Below are 15,783 nucleotides of genomic sequence, written 5' to 3'. Positions count from 1 at the left end.
CTAGCATCAATTACAAATTTATGAAAAGACAGAATCTTAGATTCATATTCTTCTGGCATTTTTTGTGCAATTCTAGTTTTCGTGCGCATAGAAAGGCCACATCGCTTCATAAATCTGTAGCACCATGATGGTGAGCCAGTAAAATCATGAATGCCTTTCTCTAAAGCAATGCGTTTGGCTTCATATATTATCATTTTTGTGGAGACTGTGAAGCCATTATTGCGGTGACGTGTGATCCATTCTTTCATGGCCACGTCCAACTGTGGCCACTTTGCAGCATGTCCACGAAAAGTGTGCTTATTTTTATCTGCTTTTTGCAGTTGATCCTCCTGTTTCCTCCAATCTCTTATCATTCTTTCTGTTGGAGGTGGCCCAAAATGTCTCTCTGCTGCTCTGTTTCCATGCTCCTTAGCATATTTTACTACCTCTAGTTTAAAAGGAATCTTATATACTAGTCTTCTCTGCTTTATCATGCTTATCAGAACAGGGGAGGTTTTCTGCAAGAAAATACCAGTACAGTTTTCTGCAAGAAAATGATGAAGGAACTGTCAGTAATGTATGGTATCTCCAATACAGTGATGAAGGAAGGGGGGGGGGAGCTCACATTTCTCCTATGCAAAGCAGCCAACTCCTATGGGCCTAGGTGCCTTCACCCCCCCCCATTAATATTTGAGGGAGTCATCCTCCCCCCATGCCAATGGGCATTGCCATTCATATAAGGTACCAGTGTGCATGCACTTTGTCTTGAGATCATTGCAGTCTGTGAGATGGGGCTTACCTGTACCTGCCCCCCCCCCCAATATTTTATTGAAGTTGGAAGAGGGAGGGAGAGCTCACATTTCTCCTAGGCAAAGCAGCCAACTCCTATGGGCCTAGGTGCCTTCACCCCCCCCCCATTACGGTGAATATTTGAGGGAGTCATCCCCCACCCCCCATTGTGGTATGTGAGGTGGGGCTTACCTGGCTGCCCCCCAATATTGTTTGAAGTTGGAAGAGGAAGGGAGGGAGGGAAGGAAGAGAGAGGGGGGGGGAACTCACATTTGTGCAGCTGCCTTGCCTCGAATGGGAGCAAAAAGAGGAGGAGGAGACACAGGGACACGAGCCTTGTAAGCCGCTTTGTTTGAATTTACCGGTGAGGTGCTGGGGGATGGACGGAAAGGGATGCCCTCTTTGTCCCTCCTTCCGGCTCATTGTAAAGAAAGTAGAGCTGCTTACATGTGTGTAAGGGAGAGCCATAGAGCAGGCAGACACTGAGAATCTGAATGCGCTCAGCTGTTGCCGGCTTGCCTCCCAGCGACGCTTTGCCGGCTTGCTTCCCAGCGAGGGATGAGGAGAGGCTGCAGAAAAGCCATAGAGTAGGCAAGCCGGCAAACAGACAGACACGCTGCACTCAGCTTTGCCGGCTTGCTTCCCAGCGAGGGATGAGGAGAGGCTGCAGAAAAGCCATAGAGTAGGCAAGCCGGCAAGCAGGCAGACACGCTGCACTCAGCTTTGCCGGCTTGCTTCCCAGCGAGGGATGAGGAGAGGCTGCAGAAAAGCCATAGAGTAGGCAAGCCGGCAAGCAGACAGACACGCTGCACTCAGCTTTGCCGGCTTGCTTCCCAGCGAGGGATGAGGAGAGGCTGCAGAAAAGCCATAGAGTAGGCAAGCCGGCAAGCAGGCAGACACGCTGCACTCAGCTTTGCCGGCTTGCTTCCCAGCGAGGGATGAGGAGAGGCTGCAGAAAAGCCATAGAGTAGGCAAGCCGGCAAGCAGGCAGACACGCTGCACTCAGCTTTGCCGGCTTGCTTCCCAGCGAGGGATGAGGAGAGGCTGCAGAAAAGCCATAGAGTAGGCAAGCCGGCAAGCAGGCAGACACGCTGCACTCAGCTTTGCCGGCTTGCTTCCCAGCGAGGGATGAGGAGAGGCTGCAGAAAAGCCATAGAGTAGGCAAGCCGGCAAGCAGGCAGACACGCTGCACTCAGCTTTGCCGGCTTGCTTCCCAGCGAGGGATGAGGAGAGGCTGCAGAAAAGCCATAGAGTAGGCAAGCCGGCAAGCAGGCAGACACGCTGCACTCAGCTTTGCCGGCTTGCTTCCCAGCGAGGGATGAGGAGAGGCTGCAGAAAAGCCATAGAGTAGGCAAGCCGGCAAGCAGGCAGACACGCTGCACTCAGCTGTTGGCGGCTTGCCTCCCAGTGACGGAGGAAGAGGAGAGGCTGCAGAAAAGCCAGCAAGAGCGGCTGCTCCCGCCTGCATTCGCTCCATAACACGCACACACATTTCCCTTTATCTTTTAGTGGGGAAAAACTGCGTGTTATGGTCCGAAAAGTACGGTAATTGATTTTCAATGCATTCCTATGGGAAACCGTGCATCGCAAGACGAAAAACTCGCAAGACGAAGAGACTTGCGGAACGAATTAATTTCGTCTTGCGAGGCACCACTGTATCCGGAGAGGCGGCCTTCAGGCGAGTTTTAATTTTAATTTTCCTTCTCCCACTTAATGCCCCACGCTCGCCCGAGCAGCTTGCAGTCCTCGGTAACCACGGCGACCCGAGGGAGGGGAGGGAACAGGGAAGTCGAGGGCGGCGGCGAGCCGCGATGACGTCAGTGGGCCGCGCCGCCTCGCCCTGGCACGGTGTGAGAGCCCCGGCTAGTGGTGCGAGCTTCAGAATAAGTGGGATCCGCGTGCGCGAGACCGAGATCGCGGGTAAGGAGCTCAGCCCTGGGCAGGAGGAAGCGGGGCCGCGCGTGCGGGCCACATCCCCACAGAGAGCGAGCCTCCCCCGGCCCACCACTCCGGGCAGGTCCACTCGCATGAGGGGGCGGCGATGGGAGTCACGACCATGAGGCAGGGCTGCCAAGTGTGGCAGAAGAGGACACGGCCGTCGCACCTGTCCTTAGGTAGGAGCTTCTTCCGTGTCGACCTGCTGCCCTAAAGTCTTGGCTTTTTTCTTGGCTTTTTGGCGGTTGGCACAGAAGGAAGGCAAGGGGGAGGGGGGAAAATTGAAACTTACACTTTCGTGCGTCCCTCCCGGCGTGACGCTGCGCGCTGACGTCACGGGGCTGTAATGGTGGTGTGCCTCGAGATTTTTTTCATGAAACAAGTGTGCCTTTGCCCAAAAAAGGTTGGGAAACACTGTTCTATAGGTTGCATAGTTACTTATCTCCATGACATATGATGGGAGGATGTTCCACAGGGCGGGCATGATAACTGAGAAGGCACTCTTCCCGGTTCCCTATAACCTCACTTCTCTCAGTGTATGACAAAATGATGTATGATGAAAAACAAAGAATGTCATTTGCTGTCAATCAGTCCATGTGATGTAAGTGCTAAAGCTCACTAATATACTGCAATGTGTGTAAAGTGGCAGCAGACCATGTACTTCATTTTACCTTATTTGGTTGCATAAGCCCCTGTGAATACATTGCCTGCCATAAATAGTGCTGCCAGAAACCCCACACACATCTCCTGTATTTTTTTTTAACCACAATTGTTTACTGCTTTTTTTGTAATTGTGTAAATGTTGCATGCTGTATGTTTTAATAATTTTTTTTAAAACACACAGCAACAAGAAAAACAACAACAACGCATACCCCTCTATTAATGAGAAAATAAATTGCATTCAAAAATTATCAAACAAACACATTTAAGGTTTGGAAGAATTGGCAAGAATGCCTTTCCTCAACTGGCTCACCATTATTCCCACTTGGTCATAAATTGACTACAATCAACTATCAACTTTGTCACATATTGGCAGCTAAGTTACTTAAAGCACAGGCTAATGGATTTCTGATTAATTTGAGTCCATTGCATCACAAAGGCAAAGAACTGGTCTCTATTATTTACAGACTGGTCCCTTCATGGGCCTTAAATCTTCTTGGGAGAGGAATCTCAGGGGAAATCACTGTGTGGTCAGCTAAGCCTGACAAATCTGTTTCATCACATGCGAGGTAATTTTCCCTCAGAATTCTGCATAGATGGCATCATATACCTGGGCAGATGTCTCATGTCACATCACAGTCAGAACAGAATTGCTAGTGGGGCTGTGGGCTCTGGGGGACATTTTTCCATTGTTCTGGTCTGAAGTCTATCAAGAAATATATGAAATAATTAGATGACCTGTTTAGGCTTCTCTGCAACCACCTCACAATGAAAAAGGAAGCTCAAACTCTCACAACCCTAAATAAATTATAAAGGACGTGGGCGGGGGGGGGGGGAATGAAGCCTCTTTCGCAGGGGAAGAAAACTTTTGAGAAACTGGAGGAGAGATTTCAGTGTGGCACTAGTCATAATGTACTTGATATGGAATATCACAGAGGGTGGAAACTCTCTTGCACTACCATGAGAAGGGCTATCCTTAATGATGTGCCAAAAACATTTGAATGAAAATCATTTTAAATAGGAACATGCTTTAATTCAGCAATCGGTTCTCATCCCACCAGGCTTTTCAGAGATTGATGAAGAGCTGCAGATATAATTTTAAAAGGGCTGCTTTCTGTTAAAAAAAAAGAAGAAGTGATGTTGGAATGTCAGAGTAATTATTCAGCCTAAAATAACAGGGTGACATAGTCTTCATAAATTACTTAGCTCACCTGCAATAGCAGGCTGCCAAAGTTCTAATTCTCACTACTTAAGTGCTTCAGAATATTTTTTTGCTTCTGTCCTCTGGAGACAGTTGTAGATGGATTTTACCTTTGAGGAAGGTCATATGTCTATTAGAAAACAGAACTCTGTGCTTTTATTTTTTATTTTTAAGGGTACATCTCGCTCTTCTTTTGTACCCTTCCCCTGCTACTAGATCAAGTCTCTCCTTGCCAAAACACCATGACAAGTGTAAACTTCCTGTCCCTTGAAACAGTTTGCCATGCGTCCAGAGCAAACCGCAGAAGAGTCGCTGCTGAAAGAACCGACAATCCAAAGTGACAACTTGCACTTGCCTGCAGGAACTCAATCATGTTAGGGTGTTTTTAACATGGAGGCTAATGTGTGCTGCCATTGGACTGTATGTAATAAGCAGAGATTAGAGGATGCAGGAATGTCCTTGAGGCAGCAACTGAATTGGCCTCTTTGCAGAATGCCATGCAGGGTAAAATGTCGGCAGCTGAAGTAACAGGCCTCCTCTGTATCAACACTCTGCCAAATAAGTGAGGCTGGCAATGGGTGACTTAGATCCAGATGTTCATTGAGATGCAGATGTGCATCTGGATGGACATTCATATGCAATCTGTGATACCACAGGGACACAAATGTATTTATTTTAAGAATGTCTACATTGCCCAATGTGGTTCACAAATCTACCTGCCTACCTACTTGGTGTCAGGCTTTGGGGAATCGGCTCCTCCCCCGTGGTCATAAATGAGCAGATCAAATGAAAGGAATTCTTACCAGTTAGTTTCTTTAATAAACACAGTGAAGGACAAAATAAAGTGTCCACCCAGAATGGTAGCGCTCCCAATTAAGCTTACACCCACCCCGTCCCTTTTAATCTGCTCACTCCTACATTTTGTACCCTCTGGTGCTTTCCGTTCTGAAACTTTCTGAGCTCCTCGTGACCTTGGGGAAATCGGAGGAATGCTCTCCAGTGACTGTGAATCTGTTAACCCTCTCTCTTCCAGTGTCACTTCTCCTAGCTGTTCCCCATCCAGTATTTCCCAGCTTCTGCCTTCTGAACTATGCCCCTCTGCAAACCACTGTTCCAAATCTATACTGTCCTCCTGCTCCTGGGAAGATTCAGGACCAGGAGCAGGACCAGGGGGAGGGGGATGGCTCCCACCATTCCTCCTCAGTGCAGTCCTCCTCAGCACAGTCCCTGACACTTGGACTTTGCACAGTAATTCATATGCAAAGGATATAGAATGGGCAGCATGCAGTAATTCAAGTATGCAAGGGGATTTTCCCAGTGATGCTATCTGTTGCAGTCCCTCATAGCCACTGAAAAGACACTCAGAAGGGTCAGAGGAACCCCTGGAGAAGGAAACAATGCCATACAGAGAGACACAATAAATAGGAAATCAGCCATTCCCCTGATAGATGAGCATAGGACTCAGGATGGGAAATAGCATGCTAATTATCCTTTCCCATCCCTAGCCACCAGACCCAGCTCTGAATGAAAGCATCTTACACAATGCCTGGAAACTCACCCAGAATACACACAGAGGAGAGTATTTCGGATTGAAGAATGAAACTCAAATGTAGCACAATGTAAAGGTTGTATCCAACTGTGTCCCTCTGCTGGCAGAAGGCTCTTTGATCCAGGAGAAGTTTGCATGAGTGGAAGAGCGGGTAGGTGATTCTCAGTCATTCACCACACCTCCCACACCCTCCCTCTCAAATCTCAAATTAAGAGTTGGAAAGCATTTCTTTTAACCAGCCAATGCACTCATCTCCTGTACTCTGCCAGTACAAAGTAACACAAATATCCCATAAGATGAGAAAGTTCGTACCACCCACCCTTTATTGGAAGGGGGGAGAAATAATTATGTATATAGGCCTCCACATGGAAAGCTTGTTGCTACACAATGCATTTTCAGCGGGGTGGAGTCACATTCTATAAGACGTGCTACAATGGTGTAGAGGTGCAAACATAAGAAACACTGTCCTCCTTGAAAGCTGTATTGTTGTATAGTAAAGTCTCTTGCATCTATGCAGCATAACAAAAAACCATCAATGCTAAAGACCCTCCAAACATTTCCTCAAAATTCTACCTTGAAAATTTTGATAAGAAATGTTATTCAAATGTTCTATGGGTGTTTAAAATAATGTTTGTAAAACTAAAACAGAAAACAGAAGCCTTTCTCATGGGAATTATAAGGACAGAACTCCCAAAACTCTATAGAAATTTATTCATCTATGCGACCACAGAGACAAGAATGTTACTTGCCCCAAAATGGAAAGAAGAAGAAGAAGTCCCAGCAAAGGAAGAATGGATACAAAAAAATATGGAATATGCAGAAATGGCGAAACTTACCAGAAGAATAAGGAATCACGATAACAAACTTTTTATAAAAGAATGGAAATGCTTTATTGAATATTTACAGACAAATTGTAAAGAGATAAAAACACTGGCAGGATTGTTGTAATAACCTGCAGTTACATGAGAGTATATATTTAAAGAAGATAAATAAATGAGTAAGATAAGTTAATTTGGAGATGCAGAAGATATTAAAAATTAATTTAAGGAACCGCAGAAAGGGGGGGAAGGAAGTCAAGTTTTAAAATGTCAAAATGACTATAAAATCAATGAAATGCATATATCTGAAAAGAATAAATAGAATTAGGGGAAAAAACAAAAAAGCAAATGTCCTATGGATGTAAGAATAGTGGGTAGATATTTGATATATTCCACATCAGTACTTTGCTGTAGCAGTCGACACTGAAAGGAACCTGAAGAACCATAATGGAGTCAACAGATAGTATTGAACAGTCCCCAACATTTAGCAGCCAACAGTTGACAGTATCTGATAACTGACAGACAGCAGCAGTCAGTATTCAACAATATCTCCTATGTAGTGTTCAACTATTTGACACTACTTGATAGCTGACACACACAGTAGCTATTAGAATTTGACAGTATCTGATGCGTATCTTGAGAGGTTTCTCATATGTTTCTTTTATTGTGTCTTTAAGAAACACAAAGATGATATTGTATACCCTGCCCTCATTGGACCTTTCTTCCAAGTAAGTGCCCTTAAGGTCATGTGCATGTTGTCATCAGTTTGGAAAGCCCAGCGGATGACCAAAACAATAAATATCTTATACGCAAGTTGTGTGTGCTCTGCACTATAACAATTCAAAAGGTGAATTATTCAATGCATGCATGTTGTGTAAATCAAGGAAATGCTTTGCTCTCAGTTTGTGCAACTTATTTTGTTATTTTTACTATTTTGCTGATAGGCATGTGGAAAGGGAACATGGACTTATACAAGGCGGTGAAGCCCTGCCTTCAGGCCACAGGAAATTTTATTATCAATTGAACTGAGATTTGAGATTCAGCAAGTGCTGTCCCTACACTTTCATGGATATCTTCACAGATCTTCAAAAATCTGAATATTTAAAAAGCAATAAACAAGCACAAGCACCTGGGATTCTTAGGGAATGGGATTTTGTGGCAAGTAGCAAGCTTGGAGAATTGTGCGCCAGGCATGCAGCCCTGAGTATATTGCTCATGCAGCTACTGGATTTGCATGAGCAAAACTAAGCCTGTGCCAATATGTTTCACTTTTAGACCATTTATGAGGGAGAAGAGGCAAAAAGAAAATACCATTGCTATTGGGGAGGAAATTTCAGGGGGTGCACAGATTTCACATTTACCTTAAGTCTCCATAACATTATGATGCAACAAAGTTTTGTGTGTCTGCATTCTTGTCTGAATTTTAAAAACAATTCTTGTGCTGTATTCTGCAGCCTTCCTGGCTGCCAGCATTTACCGCAAGCATTTGAGAAGGCCACAAAGTGTAGACAGCCCAAGAGACTGCCTGTGGAGGGGCCTAAGAGCAACACATTTTTTAAAAAATAAAAAAGGTAAAAGGAATTCCTTTCCATTTGGTTTTAACCTTTGTCACCAGATATAACGCACTCCACAGACAGCCTCCAGGGTTGTCTGCACTTTGAGGTCCTCTCTTCTCAGGGGCTTTCAGGAAGCTATGAGGTCTAGAAGGCAGCCATATTTTAAGCAGGGACACATGCAAACGCAATCGATGGCTACCTCATAATGCCTCGAAGCCTTAAGCTTTAAAAACAAAGTTCCCTCCCCCTCTTTCACTGAATAAGGAAGATAATAACTGCATCTTTTGCAGGGGGAGAGGGAAGACACTAAGCAGAAAGATGCACTATAAGTGAGAGTTCTGCCTGAAACCAAATATGAAGCACCACCTTTTAAGAATGCATTAACTTTTCATTTTAAAGACAGGTTTTGGAAGTGTGTCAAGCAAGAGTTTTCACGAACTGAACATGCTACAAAGAGGTGATAGTGGCGCAGACAAGGATACCTTGTTGGAGTTACATATTCTTGAATCTGATTTGGGTACTCAGACCCAGAAACCTCCCCCCTAAATAAATTCACACTTGACTCAAATTTTTGGTTTGCTTTTGGCAGAATTTAGGCCACAACTTTATTGATTACAGAAAGTGACTGGTTGCATAGGCTCTGGTTCCAGCATAGGTCAGCCAAGGGTGAACACCTGGATAAGCAGAAAGCTGGGAACAGGCTATCTCTGCCACCCAAATGTCCCCCTAGACTCAGGTATGGGCACAACCCCCTTTCAGGGGTTGACCAAACCCCTGAGTCCCTGGATTCCTTTAACGGAATTCCCTTCGCATAGGGATGGTGAGAGCGTTCTCCCATCCCTATCACTTGAGCAAGAGCCTATCCACAACCTTACAGGTTGTGACGATTTGCTACGCGGCAGGTGAACCCAAATGGCAACAGCCAATCAGCCAAGTAGGGAAAATTCCTGCTGTGCCCCTGTCCCAATGACAGATAACACACGACGGCATAGCAAAGTCAAACACAAAGCCCTAACTGTAGGGAGAGGTGGGTGGGTGTTCCGAATGCACGTGCTGAAACAGAAAGCTGTGGGTATAAATAGGTCCCTCAGACCATTTGGACTGCGTCCCATTGGCCAGATTGTACCCAGCTATGAGGGACCTACCAATCAGGTGTTGTGGCTGACCACTTGTACCCACCCACAACACAGGGTGTCAGTTTTCCAGATCTTACTACAATACGTGCCCTCTTTAAGGGAGGACCCGATTTATATTGTGGCATGTACAACCTGCTTAAAAGGCAAGGTGTGCTTTTCCAGGAGAGATACCATTTAGTTCAGGTGACAAGGGGAATCAGAACCATGCTTCAGACCACATATTATAGTATGCTCCCCAGAATCAGCTGAATCAACTCAGAGCTAAACAATGTTACATTTAGCAGATAAGAAATGACCCACCCTCCACAATCCTGTCCTTATCCATTTCCCATTGTCTGGCCCGAGCCATTTATAGGCAGGAAATGCGAATCAACTGAATTATGAGGCTCTGTCTCTCATTCCCTTGTGAATTGAGATTGCCAAATCGAATGCAATGGTTTCTGGGGTCCTGTCTTTCTTTTATTTGTTTGTTTCTTGGAAAGAAAACCTACAAGAAGATCACTATTTAAGAGGGAAAGTGCATTAGGAAAGCCATTGAAAATAGTCATAGTATTTTATGGGTTCCTGGTGTTTCTCAGAAATGTTTTGTGCTTCTGGATGAGAAGATTAGTAGGAAAAAATGCTGTGCCTTGCCTACTCATCGGGACATTTTTGTCATCAGCTTGGGACCAGGATACCTAAAATACTGCCTCAAACATTCAACCAAACCCTGCACTGCAGCATAAGGCCTCTTGCAGATACTATCTCACCAAGTGGTCTGTTCCATGCAAAATTTGACCTTTCATGTGGCGGCATACATATGTATGCTGCCTTTCCACAGTTCAATCCATGCTGAAGGCGGCTTACAACATGAAAAAGTATACAATTACAGCCTAACAAAAGTAGTCATATGCAATAAGTAAAACATCAAAAAATACACAACCAAACAAACAATTTCCACATAAATCATAATAGGATCTAAACTAAATATACAAAAAAATATATGTTTAATGTTTAATGCTGTATCATGTTTTTAATATTCAGTTGGGAGCCACCCAGAGTGGCTGGGGAAACCCAGCCAGATGGGCGGGCATAAATTATTATTATTATTATTATTATTATTATTATTATTATTATTATTATTATATCAATAACAGCAACAGCCTCCCCAACAACCCTGCCCCCTGTAAGCAATACCCCAACACAAGAGTCTGTTCAGCAGCCTCAGCTTCTGTACCTGGAGTCAGTCAGGACCCCACACTCCCAGGCCATGTGGGAAAAGGCCTGCAAGGCAGAGAACATGTCTTCTAGAATTCACAGTCAAGATTGTGACACCTGCCTTTGGAACTTGCTGCATATCAGTCAGTTTCTGTCTCTGTTGTCTTTGCAACACCCATTGATGACCTTACTTTTTCAACAAGCCTTTTAACTGCAGGCTTCTTTATCCCTTTTACATGGGGGGGGGGGATAAAAAAAAGACAATACCCGAATATAAGCCACTCCCTTGAAATTCTGCAGGCACTCACACCCGTTCCATTTTATCGTATGTCTGTTGCAGCAGCGATATTGTAAAAGCCAATTTTTGTAAGGTCGCGAATTTAAGCCGCACTTTAACTTTTCATGGTCAGAATTGGGGGGGGGGGGAGTGAGGCTTATATTCAGGCCAATACAGTATGTTTTTGTAGTTATATCATCTTGCAATTCTTGAGGGGAAGTTATTCATAATTTGCAATAAATTAATAAAGGACAAGCTTCGTGCCAGCTTGCCATGCCAATTCTTATCTTCCCCTATGTACAGTTGTTGAGAGCCTACTTTTAGTCCACATGTGGTCCCAGGGAGGCCCACTCAACAATGTATGGCAATGTGCCCTGAAGCATCTCCCAGAATCCACATTTCTGTGATGGATGCACAGGAGCTCCTTGGCCAACAAGTCAATATGAGAGGTGTTCCCTGAAAGCCAAGGTTTGACAGCCACTGCCCCATGCCAAATCCAAAGGATTGGTGAATGGAAATGCCACATGTATCAAGGTTTATATCTTAAAAACATGTGCTTTCCTCATCAGTCAGGAGATTTCATAGAATCATAGTATCATAAATTGTAGAGTTAGAAGGGATCCCGCTGTAATGCCGGTATCTTAACTACAGCATCCATGACGGATGGCCATCCAACCTCTGCTTAATATCCTCCAAGAAAGGAGAGTCCACAACCTCCTGAGGGAGTCTGTTCCACTGCCAAACAGCTCTTATTGTCAAAAAGTTCTTCTTGACGTTCATTCAGAATCTCCTTTCTTGTAGGTCAAAGCCATTGGTTTGAGCCCTACCCTCCAGAACAGGAGAAAACAAGCTTGTTCCCTCCTCCCTGTGACAGCCTTTGATATATCTGAAGATGGCTATCATATCTCTTCTCAGTCTCCTTTCCAGGCTTAACATATCCAGTTCCTTCAACTGTTCCTCATGAGGCTTGGTTTAGAATTCTAATTTAGAATTTTAGTCCTTGGTTTCCAGCAGAGCAGTGGGGAGTTAGGAAACAAAATCAAAAGGCACCTGCCCCTTGATTTGTGTAACACACCATAGTGACCAAGAAAGAAAGAAGCAATGAGAATAGACAGCAACCAAGGCCACCAAATCAACATGCAAGGCAGGGAACTGCCTCACATTTACAAGATATATAGGCAGTCTTCCAAAGTGACTTCTCTGTGTAATAAAAACTAATGGCAGTCACAAACTATTGAACAGGGTAACTGATAAGAATTACCTTTGACTTTATTTGTATTGTTACTGGCCAAGGCGTTTCTATAAAGCCATGTGATTGCCATAAGATAGACAATGAGTCAAGTCCATTTCCAATTAAACTACTGATGGGTGTGCCTCAGAGCCTGCAAATATACAATGCAAATAAATTGCCCAAGACACTGTTCTTTGTCCAGCTAAGCACATGACAAACATGGTTGGTGACCTCTCAGGCCATTAGTGATTCACTTGCAGTCCTCCTATGGAAGGATATGTGCAATGAAGACTCTCACCTAATAGTGAGCTTTAGTTCTCGTAGCTAGTATAGGCAATCATGGGTAGGGTTCAGGCCAGTCAGATGGGAGACTGCTTGGGAACTAGGGATCATCGAGGGATTTGTCCCTAGCAAATTCTCATACAAAACTGGTGTGATCCACACCTCCTAGATGTGGATGGATCAGAATGCAGTTACCTTTCAGATAACATTTGGTGGTTCCCTCATTGCAAGAAGTGAACCAGGCATAGGGCCTTCTCCGTAGCTTTGCCCACCCTGCAGAATGTCCTCCTATCAGATGTCAAGGAGATGAGTAATTATATAACCTTTAGGAGACATCTGAAGGCAGTCCTGTATAGGGAAGCTTTTTAAGGTTTAATGTTTTACTTTTTTATATATAAACTGGAAGCTGCCCAGAGTGGCTGGGGCAACCCAATCAGATGAGCAGGGTATTAACAACAACAACAAAAAAAACAATAACAACAACACAACAACAACAACAACAACAACAACAACAACAACATTGTTATCATCATCATCATCATCATCATCATCATCATCATCATCTTAGCCCAAGCTACAGATCTAGTGACATTTGTGAGTCTTCACATGCAGTTACAAAGGGAAGTTTTCCATGCAACTATTGTGTTAATACACTTAACCTTACTTACGGTGATATGCTTGAGGCTCCTGATCAAAACATAGAAAACACTTTATCTTTTTGAAAAATGTAACTTAGCAGAATTCTCTGAGGACCAAACAGCTCAATCCTTTTCTGGGAAAACCTCCATAAGTAAGGTACACAAATATTACCTAGGCAACCACATCTCTACACACCCGTGTGTGAGGTCACAAAAGGCTAATGAAACAAGCATATGAAACTGTCTCACCCTGAGTCAAAATACTGGTCCATCTGATTCAATGTTGCCTACTTTGGAAGCAGCTCTCAAAGGTTTCAGGCACAGATCTACCCCTGTCCTGCAATCAGATCTTCTTTAACTGGAAATATTAAGGATTGGACATGGGACCTTCTGCGTGCACATGTATAAATCTCAGGTTGGCTGAAGCCCTTACTTGCAAGCTGAGAATCAAGGACCAGGCATCTCAGAATACTTCTTCCCCTAACACTTGATGATTTTGGAACACCATCCATTCAAAGTTTTTGTATCCCCAAGGTGAGTGTCCTTTTTTGTGCTCAATTTATTCCTCCCTGTCCCGCCTCTTCTATGAGATTTCCTTGCAGCAGCAGCAATTCTGACACTGGAACAGCTTCACTGCAAAGAAGTGGGTTCTGATACAGAGAAGGTGAGTCCCATTTATCTTCTGAGCAACAAATTCCTGCAGCCTCAAAGCCTCATTCTTCATGAAGGGACTTCCAAGGAATTTCAAGGGAAGCAAAAATAGTTTCAGTAAGTGACATTTCTCAAGGGAGCTCTGCAGATCCTTATCTATTACAGACAGGAGGGAAATTGTGTGCATTATGGATGAGAGATACGCAGCCTTCAGAATACCCATGCACAATGTATTCATGGTGAATTAGCATATGTTCTAATATGTTCTATCCCTCTGTTATGTTTTTAAATCACCCTTCATCCCAAGGAGATCCCAGATCAGCAAATTGTAAGGAATACACACAATTGTGTGTATTGCTTACAATTGTGTGTGTGTGTGTGTACACACATACAACTAAAAATCAAGACAAAGCAGATCATTCTCAGCTCACTTTCTGAAGGAGCAGTGGTAACACAAGGGCGGTCTTTTGAACAGAAGAGGGTTCTACAACCAGGGTGCCGCAGAAAATAAGGTCCTATCCCAGGTCACTGAATTGCAAACCACAGCCATAGGCAGAAGCACGAGTAGGGTCTCCTCCACAGATCATAAGGCTCAGGGTGGAAGATAATGAAAAATGTTTGCTTATATAAAAAAGGGCAAATCAGGGGAGGATTGGCTGGGCAAGTGCAGAGAGTCAATAATGGGTGGTAGTTATCTAAAACCTCAGAATCCAGGTAGGTCCCCTTAAAGAGAATATGTACCCTCTCCACCACTTTTAGATTGATTATAGGAGTTTATAGCTTCCTCCAATAGGCAGTCTTGACTGTCTGCACTCCCCTGGCCAGCCCTTCCTGGCTTGCTCTTTTATGCCAAGACAGGCAAGTGTCAAGAGAACCAATGACTGTCATAGCAATGTTAGTATAATTCTGACTGTCTGTGAGCTCATATGTGGGTGGGGGTGTGTTCAGGAACAGAACAGATCCTGTTACATTCCTTATGACATCATCAGAGATTGAAATTGGGCTCGGAATCAGACTTGGAATAAACCAAGATATTGCCCAAGTTTGTTTGTTTTAAAATCTTTTTTCCAAGCCTGACTGGGCGGGTTCTTTCTTCCAATAGTAATTCTGCACTCCTAGCAGCAAGCTATATTTTAAGGAAGCTGTCTGTCACTGCTGATCATTTCACAGAGGAATTCCCAGGAATGCAGCTCAGAAACCACAGCTAGGACGCTTGCTGCATTTGGGTCACAGATGGTAACAAACGGTGGAATTCAACATAAAGCTAATACAACCATTCCACCAGCGTAACCATTTCTTCTTGCCAGGTGGAACAATCTACCCTCCCCCTGTTAGCTGTTCTGGGGGTTCTGCCTGCCCCAGCTGGCTTTAGGGGACAAAAGGGGGCTGTGAGAAGAAGGTGGAAACCCCATTGCATAAGTGGGAATCATTGAGCTGGCTTCCGCTAGTGCAATTATTTAGTGGAATCCGGCCTTTCAAGCAGCCTGGATTTTTGTAGAAGTGGTGAGGAATGCCCTCTGGCCATTATGCAACATTCCATCCCTATGCTGCTTTGCCCTTGGATAAGAGGCAGTCCCAGCTGCAGACAACACCAGAATGGGCCTTCTCTGCGGTGGTTCTCCATTTGTTGAATGCTCACCTTCACTACACATCTTTAGGCGTCAGGCAAAGACCTTCCTTCATAACCAGGCCTTTAGCCTTTAACTATATTTGGCCTTTTTCATGTATTTCTCTTTCCTCTTGGTTTTAATGTATCTGTGTGGTTTATTGTCTATCTGGTTTGTAAGTCACTTTGGGTTGCCCTGGGCAAAATCAAGCAACTAACAAATTTAACAAATCATAATAATGTACAGATATATGAATGTACATGCGAATGGCCCAGAT

The 15,783-nt window shown here is 44.3% G+C and overlaps 1 pseudogene; it reads left to right on the top strand.

Annotated features, from left to right (window-relative positions):
• Nucleotides 1-5,073: 5,073 nt before the first annotated feature.
• LOC144328105 (uncharacterized) overlaps nucleotides 5,074-15,783 on the top strand; it is a 29,959-nt pseudogene continuing 19,249 nt past the window's right edge.

The sequence above is a fragment of the Podarcis muralis genome, chromosome 6 (genome assembly GCF_964188315.1).
Source record: "Podarcis muralis chromosome 6, rPodMur119.hap1.1, whole genome shotgun sequence".
Classification (NCBI taxonomy): domain Eukaryota; kingdom Metazoa; phylum Chordata; class Lepidosauria; order Squamata; family Lacertidae; genus Podarcis; species Podarcis muralis.
The sequence above is the reverse complement of the archived record's forward strand: the minus strand, read 5'-3'. Positions and strand labels throughout refer to the sequence as shown.